At 35.1% G+C, this 9,367-nt stretch overlaps 1 pseudogene; it reads left to right on the top strand.

Moving 5' to 3' along the window:
- Positions 1-4,820: 4,820 nt before the first annotated feature.
- On the top strand, positions 4,821-5,018 carry LOC123925344 (annotated as a pseudogene).
- Positions 5,019-9,367: the final 4,349 nt, after the last annotated feature.

Genomic DNA, 9,367 nt, shown 5'->3' with positions numbered 1-9,367 from the left:
CAGCATCCCTTCCTGATCAAAACTCTTCAAAGTGTAGGGATAGAGGGCACATACCTCAATATTATCAAAGCCATCTATGAAAAACCCACCGCAAATATCATTCTCAATGGAGAAAAACTGAAAGCTTTTCCGCTAAGATCAGGAACACGGAAGGGATGTCCATTATCACCACTGCTATTCAACATAGTACTAGAAGTCCTAGCCTCAGCAATCAGACAACAAAAAGAAATTAAAGGCATCCAAATTGGCAAAGAAGAAGTCAAACTATCACTCTTCGCAGATGATATGATACTATATGTGGAAAACCCAAAAGACTCCACTCCAAAACTGCTAGAACTTGTACAGGAATTCAGTAAAGTGTCAGGATATAAAATCAATGCACAGAAATCAGTTGCATTTCTCTACACCAACAACAAGACAGAAGAAAGAGAAATTAAGGAGTCAATCCCATTTACAATTGTACCCAAAACTATAAGATACCTAGGAATAAACCTAACCAAAGAGGCTAAGATTCTATACACAGAAAATTATAAAGTACTCATGAAAGAAATTGAGGAAGACACAAGAAATGGAAAAATGTTCCATGCTCCTGGATTGGAAGAATAAATATTGTGAAAATGTCTATGCTACCTAAAGCAATCTACACATTTAATGCAATCCCTATCAAAATACCATCCATTTTTTTCAAAGAAATGGAACAAATAATCCTAAAATTTATATGGAACCAGAAAAGACCTCGAATAGCCAAAGGAATATTGAAAAAGAAAGCCAAAGTGGGTGGCATCACAATTCCGGACTTCAAGCTCTATTACAAAGCTGTCATCATCAAGACAGCATGGTACTGGCACAAAAACAGACACATAGATCAGTAGAACAGAATAGAGAGCCCAGAAATCAACCCTCAACTCTATGGTCAACTAATCTTCGGCAAAGCAGGAAAGAATGTCCAATGGAAAAAAGACAGCCTCTTCAATAAATGGTGCTGGGAAAATTGGACAGCCACATGCAGAAAAATGAAATTGGACCACTTCCTTACACCACACACAAAAATAGACTCCAAATGGATGAAGGACCTCAATGTGAGAAAGGAATCCATCAAAATCCTTGAGGAGAACGCAGGCAGCAACCTCTTCGACCTCAGCCGCAGCAACATCTTCCTAGGAACAACGGCAAAGGCAAGGCAAGCAAGGGCAAAAATGAACTATTGGGATTTCATCAAGATCAAAAGCTTTTGCACAGCAAAGGAAACAGTTAACAAAACCAAAAGACAACTGACAGAATGGGAGAAGATATTTGCAAACGACATATCAGATAAAGGGCTAGTGTCCAAAATCTATAAGGAACTTAGCAAACTCAACACCCAAAGAACAAACAATCCAATCAAGAAATGGGCAGAGGACATGAACAGACATTTCTGCAAAGAAGACATCCAGATGGCCAACAGATACATGAAAAAGTGCTCCACGTCACTCGGCATCAGGGAAATACAAATCAAAACCACAATGAGATATCACCTCACACCAGTCAGAATGGCTAAAATTAACAAGTCAGGAAATGACAGATGCTGGCGAGGATGTGGAGAAAGGGGAACCCTCCTCCACTGTTGGTGGGAATGCAAGCTGGTGCAACCACTCTGGAAAACAGCATGGAGGTTCCTCAAAAGGTTGAAAATAGAACTACCCTATGACCCAGCAATTGCACTACTGGGTATTTACCCTAAAGATACAAACATAGTGATCCGAAGGGGCATGTGTACCCGAATGTTTATAGCAGCAATGTCTACAATAGCCAAACTATGGAAAGAACCTAGATGTCCATCAACAGATGAATGGATAAAGAAGAGGTGGTATATATACACAATGGAATACTATGCAGCCATCAAAAGAAATGAAATCTTGCCATTTGCAACGACGTGGATGGAACTAGAGTGTATCATGCTTAGTGAAATAAGTCATTCGGAGAAAGACAAGTATCATATGATCTCCCTGATATGAGGATATGGAGAAGCAACATGGGGGGTTAGGGGGATAGGAGAAGAATAAATGAAACAAGATGGGATTGGGAGGGAGACAAACCATAAATGACTCTTAATCTCACAAAAAAAACTGGGGGTTGCTGGGGGGAGGTGGGATTGGGAGAGGGGAAGGGGGTTATGGACATTGGGGAGGGTATGTGGTATCGTGAGTGCTGTGAAGTGTGTAAACCTGGCGATTCACAGACCTGTACCCCTGGGGATAAAAATACATTATATGTTTATTAAAAAAAAAAATTGGAAGGGGAGGCAAACCATAAGAGACTATGGACTCTGAAAAACAACCTGAGGGTTTTGAAGGGTCAGGGGTGGGAGGTTGGGGGAACAGGTGGTGGGTAATGGGGAGGGCACGTTTTGCACGGAGCACTGGGTGTTGTGCAAAAACAATGAATACTGTTACACTGAAAAAATGAATAAAATGGAAAAAGAAAAATTTATATTCACATTTTTAGACCTGCCACTGCACCTGGTATCTAGGGATGGCCTGCTTAAAAAAAATTCTCTCCAAACAAATGACTGGAAATTGTTTGGTAAACTATAGCTTTAAAAACATACAAAATGCTATTATTTCCTACTATTAAGAAAATTATTTTGACATCTAGGGTAAAACATATCAGCATATTATCCCAATTTCTATGATGATCACTTATAGCAAGAATTGCTTACTGGTCTATTCTTAGATATATGTCTTCAGGCCACATTCTATGCCTCTAAGCAGCACCACACTTCATCCTGGGGGGGGGGGGGGCAGGGGGAAATCATCCAGCCTTCTCTGGGAAAAAGGTTCCTCTCTGTCTTTATTCACAGCGTATGCTTTTGGGTCTTCAACAATTTGATACTGACATACTCACTGCTGTTGACAATCTCCTCCTCCCCTTCCCACCTGTGCATGTTCTCTAAGCACCTATTGGCTATACTGAAGCATCCATTTTCTGATTTTAAAAGACTGCAGGGTGCCTTGGTGGCTCAGTGGTTAAGCCTCTGCCTTCAGCTCAGGTCATGGTCTCAGGGTCCTGGGATCAAGCCCCACATAGGGCTCTCTGCTCAGCAGGGATCCTGCTTCCCCCTCCTCCTCTGCCTGCCTCTCTGCCTACTTGTGATTTCGCTCTTTCTCTCTCTCTCTGTCAAATAAATAAATAAATAAATCTTTTTTTAAAATAAATAAATAAATAATAAAAGTTGATTTTAGTCCATCATATCATTTATTCTCACTCTGACCTTCTAATAAAGTAGCTAAGTGAATTTCCTCTAGTGATTATATAATTCTTATCTTGGATTTCATCTTTATTGAGAGACTCTCTATTTAATACTAATAAATAATTATAAGCAGAGTCTTCTTTTTCAAAGACTGAGCTTTCTGTATATAATAATGTATTTAAAAAATATTATTACTTTAGCTTATGGGTGAAATAGCTCCAACTCTGTATGCAGAATACATACAATTATCACATCCACAGTTCACTATAAAATCAAGTTCATCAGCTCCCTTTGCAGTAATTTTATTTCCCTGTAGCATATGACACATGAACCTATATGTGCCAACTTAAAGTCACTAAGCTGAAAACAACAGTTTAGTATCCTTTTCTCTATTGTTCTCCTAATAATACTGACCTTATCAAGTGGACCAGCTTCTCTGGTCCTTGTGAGTTCTCCACCAAGGAACTTCATTGAAACTCTGCAACTTATCTTTAGTCTTTACACTTGGGTCATTCTTCCAGGCCTTTTATGTCCTATATTTTGGGTGGCGTTGTTCCTGGCTCCAAATTTTGCTGAGATTTACTTTTAGTAATTAGTAATTCTTCTATTGAAAATGCATAAATTAGGGTGGGGCAATGGGTGAAATAGGTGATGGGGATTAAGGAGTGCACTTGCTGTGATGACCACTGGGTTATGTATGGAATTGTTAAATCACTATCTTATACCCCAGAAGCTAATATAACACTGTATATTAACTATATTGGAATTAAAGTAAAATTTAAAAAATGCACAAATTATGTGAAAACTTTGCTGAGGCTGCCATGTTGCATAACTCCATGGCACATATATATTATTGGAATTAGTCCCTGTAGAGTTATGCAATATGGTGGTCCTGCCTGAGCAGTATCTAGAATATAACTAAGTATTAAATGAAGGCTTAAGCAAATTTTTTTTTCTGCATATAGCCTGGCTCAACTAACTAGTTCGTGTTTTCCGGTTGTCTGTTAGTCATCCCTTCAACTGGACTAGTAAGGTGAAATTTGATTTAATATTTCTATCCATAGATTTTTAAATATGTATTAATTAATTGGTATATGAAGTGATCTAGTTATAAATTATTAAATGAAATTAAGAATGTTGAGGGTTAATTACTTGTAGAATCTGGATGCATACATGGTGGCAGAGAAGATTAAAGTCTATGCCATATTTCATGTTTTTCTTAGTCTCACAAATACATGGGATGATAAATATAAAATTGTTGGACTCTATTAACCTTATTTCTGAAATGAATAGCTCTTCAAAAAGAGAAAAACAAGTTGGTTACTATGTGAATCTTGGGTAGTATCTGGTCCCCCCCTTGGGTAGTATTTGTGTCCTGATATGATGTAAGAGGCCATAGATCTATGCAGCATTTTATCTTGTAGAAAGAAAAGAAAAGAAAGGAGAGAAAAGAAAACAGAAAAGAAAAGAAGAAAGGGAAAGAAAAGGAGGAAAGGAAAGAAAGAAATAGAAAAGACATGCTCAGTCCTGAAAAGATACCTTAAAATATCTGAGGTCCTATGAACGTAGGCAAGAATTATAGTAATAATCTAGCTTTGTGCAGTGGCAGTATCGTAGCCAATGAGGTTTATCCGAGGCGCGATTATTGTTATAGTAATAATCTATGCTGGTATAATTTTACATTTCATTTATCAGCCTTTCTATCTGGGTTTACATTCTCCAGTAAATCAAAGGGCATCAGTATGTCTTCTATTGAACTGTGAGTACTGTCCAAAAATCATAATGGTGATACATTTTAGCATGCTTTGATAAATAATTATTAAAATGTGATTTCCTGATTTACTGAACAATGTTTTTCTAATTAATTTTTTTCCAGATTAAAAATAAGAAAATGGTAGTCAGTTCAAGAACGTGAGCAGGAGTCTAGTCTCTAGTCTCTTCATATGCTTTTTGAGTCGAGGTACATTTCCCTCTCACTTTCAGTTTCTATGAGGAAGAATTTATCCCTAAATTGATTTTAGGCCAGTCTCTTCACCTTTTTCTTATGTGGCCAAGGAAGAGATAAATTGACTTCTCTAACTAGCAAATTTGGAAAACCATAACTTAGAAATCAAAGCTGACCTCCATCCTGCTCATTGCTCTTAGGCATTAGCTGCTCTTAGGCAGCACATTTTCTGCTTGGGCTACCGGTTATGCAAGGGCCTATCTTACTACACTGTCCTAGGGGTTTGAAGTAAGGGAGAGTAGAAATGATGAGGCTAGGCATCCTGTCATCTTCTGGACTTTAAAGTGAGTATTTTTAGATCTTTGGTAGATATATACCCTGCAAGTAATTCCTTGCTCAGAGGTATTTTTTAATAATAAAATAATGCTGGGGCACCTGAGTGGCTCAGTGAGTTAAAGCCTCTGCCTTTGGCTCAGGTCATGATCCCAGGGTCCTAGAATCGAGCCCCACATCGGGCTCTCTGCTCCACAGGGAGCCTGCTTCCTCCTCTCTCTGCGCCTGCCTCTCTGCCTAGTTGTGATTTCTCTTTGTCAAATAAATAAAATAAAAAAAATAAAAATAAAATAAAATAATGCTGAATTTCATCAAGTGATTTTCTGCATCTAATGATCATCCTTCTTCTTTTTTTCATTCTTCAAAGTAAGCTTATGTTAAACTGCATTCATACACCTACATCATGTACTTGGAGTACTCCCAAATGTGTCATATTTTGTTTTCTGATTTTGAATTGTTAATTTTCATTATTTTAAGAATTTTCCAATTTATATTTGTAAAATTGTTTCTTTTTTCCCTCTATGTTTGTTTGTTGTTTAGAATTATGTGTTCTTTTGATGGTACATTGTAAGTCACTCACAAGTTTAAATCTGGATCAAAATTTTTCCTGTGTAAAATTATACATTAGTGATTCTATTACTTGAATGGATCTCAAATACTTCATGGTCCCTGTTTCTTTTTGAAACAACATTATAAATGTAAATTGTTCTCATGATTGTATCTTTGTGTTCTAAATTACTGACGTTTACTCATATATATTGTTACTCATATTCCTCTTTTATTTCTGCTCTTGTTCATTTATTAATTTGGGTGCTTAGCTCATTTACATTAATTTTTCTATTATAAATGGAACATGTAAAGCTATATATTTCCTTTTTATTTCTTCTTTAGCTTTGTCTTAAGTATTTGATAAGTTTTTCTTATTATTCATTTCTAAACATGCTGTATTTCCCATTAGGATTTATTTTTGTATATAAGATATATATAGTTTATATATATATATATATAATTTATATATTTATTATAAATTTGACTTACTATGTCAAAATGGTGAATAAGACCTTTTCATCAATATATAAGCATTCTTTTTCTCTGATTTTAATTTATGTCTTTGTATTTATTTCTTCTCTTGATATTGCTATACCCTTTCATTTTAGTTTATATTTGCCTAACATTTTTTTCATAAATTTACTTTCAAGTTTTTTTGTCTAAGTATGTTAAATGGATTTTACCTATAAATATTTTAAAAGTTGGATTATTTTTTATCAAGCCCAAAAAGGTTTGACTCTGGAAAGATTTGCTATTTTCACCATTGTGACATCTGATACTATATTTAGACTAAATTTTACCTTTATGCTTCTCAGAGTTTGTTTTTTGTGTGTGATCACTATCATTCTTCTTTTTGACAATTTTTTCAAAAATTCTTTTAGCAAAGGTTTTTTGTTTCTTTTTTTAAGATTTTATTTATTTATTTGACAGACAGAGATCACAAGCAGGCAGAGAGGCAGGCAGAGAGAGGTGGAAGCATGCTCCCCACTGAGCAGAGAGCCCGACGTGGGGCTTGATCCCAGAAGTCTGGGATCATGACCCGAGCCGAAGGCAGAGGCTTTAATGCACTGAGCCACCCAGGCACCCCTTAGTAAAGTATTAATTGTAGAACATTCTAAGGTTTTTAACTTTTGAAAAAATATAATTTTTTTCATTCTCATTCTTTAAGCAGAATTTACTTCGCATATATTTTTTGGTTAGTAATAATTTTATCATAGTATTTTGAAGATATTATTCTACTGTCAATGGCTTTTTAAAGTTTTCTTATAAATTCTTCTGCCAGCATAATTCTTTGGTAGTAATGTGATTATGTGTGGCTACTTCTACGAATTTCTCTTTATCATTATTGCTCTGCAATGTCATGGGCTATGATTGGAATTTATTGTGATATTTGAGGATCCAGGTCTTTCATCACTCTGTCTTTATATCTAAAAGTTATATTTTTTCAGTTTTGGGTGGTCCCTTTTTCCTCTGGTTACCTTCTTATAGTTTTGCCATCATCATTCATAATTTTAAGCCTATTAATATATTAGTTTATATCTTCTATTTAACATTTACTAATTATGTGAGTTTTGAGGATCTGATTCTCCCAATTCTCCCATTTGTTCATTCTGTAGCAAATGTGGTGTGAAATTTTTCCAACTTCATTTGAATACTATGGTTATAAATTTTCTGAGATGTTTTTCTTCCTTTTCTCTGTTCTCTGTCCATAGCCCAGCTTGAGAAAATCAAGTAACCCTCCATTCCCCTCAAGGACATTTCATTCCTTTGACTTTGTAGAGAGAATGCCAGATCAGATCTTCCATCCTGCTTGTTACTCAGGCTTCATATCCTGTCACTTTCACCCATTTTAATGAAGGATCTAAGATAGCAGATATTCCCAGAGGTCTCTGAGGACACCAGTGCTTGTCTTGTACCTGGATTCTTCAGTTTTTTCCCCCCACCCCCAACAATGTTCTTTATTTTTTTCCCACGTCAACTATGCATTTAGTTTTTATTTTATGTTTTTATTCATAATTTTATGTATCCTATACCTGGAGAATTCACTTGGACAATAATTTGCCAAGTTATTAGAAAGGAATTACCCAATAATATTTAATATTAAAGTATACAAATACCTTTTTTCTCTAGTAATCTTATATGTAGGATATCTAGATCAATTTTGTATAGGACTTAGGGTAATTAAGAAAATCTGCAAAGAAAAAAAAAGAAAATCTGCATGACTAACCATAATTTCAGGTTAAATGATATGGAATTGCCCTTTCTGAGTTCCTAAAGAGTTGAGTTTTAGCATTTTCATATGGTTTAATTTAAATACATTATATACATTATATACATTATATACACACATATATATATTAAAAATTACACAAATATATTAATGTGATCTAATGACAACATATTTTTATAGTCTGTTTTGCTTTTTCCCTAGTGCCTCTCCTTCCAACACTCATACCACAGAAAATCAATGTTGAACACTTAGTCATACCTCCATATTTTTCTCTATGCTCACAGAATATACACAAATGTATATATACAAACATGTGTGCATGTACATATACATAATTTTCTGTATCTCATCATTTAATACTCATAAATATCTATACATCTATGAAAGTCACCAAGATAATTTCAATTCTTTATCATGGCAGCCTAATTCACCATAGCCTTAAAATAACACATTGTATTCAATTACTGTATTAATCATGGCACTCCTTGATAGGATATTGTATTCCAGCATAATTTTGTTTAAGAAAACCACCATTATATACTGATTTAAGAGAGATTAGGGTAAATCAGTATTTGGGTAGCCCTAAATATAGTTATCAAAACTATTTGTCTCAAGGTCTGAGTTTTTGAAGATAAAATTCCCATTATTTATTGCCATTTAAAAAGTTTGGCTACACATGGAAAAAAACCTGTGTCCATCAACAGATAAATTGTAGAAAAGTTATGATATACATGCACACACACACAGAGGAATATTCAGCCATTAAGAAGGAAATCCCACCATTTGTGACAACATGGATGGGTCTTGAGGGCATTATGTTAAGTGACATAAGTCAGACAGAGAAAGCTAAATATTGTATGATCTCACCATATGGAATCCAAAACAAACAAAAATAACAAAAACCCACATAGAAAAAATGATTAATTTTGTGGTTACCAGAGGCAAGGGGCAGAGAATGGTGATTTGGATGACTATACAAACTTCCAGTTATAAGATAAATAAATACAAAGAATGTGATACAACATGATGACTGCAGTTAACACTGCTGTATGGTATAGTTGAAAGTTGTCAAGAGAGTAGA

Source organism: Meles meles, chromosome 14 (genome assembly GCF_922984935.1).
Source record: "Meles meles chromosome 14, mMelMel3.1 paternal haplotype, whole genome shotgun sequence".
In the NCBI taxonomy this organism is placed as follows: domain Eukaryota; kingdom Metazoa; phylum Chordata; class Mammalia; order Carnivora; family Mustelidae; genus Meles; species Meles meles.
The sequence above is the reverse complement of the archived record's forward strand: the minus strand, read 5'-3'. Positions and strand labels throughout refer to the sequence as shown.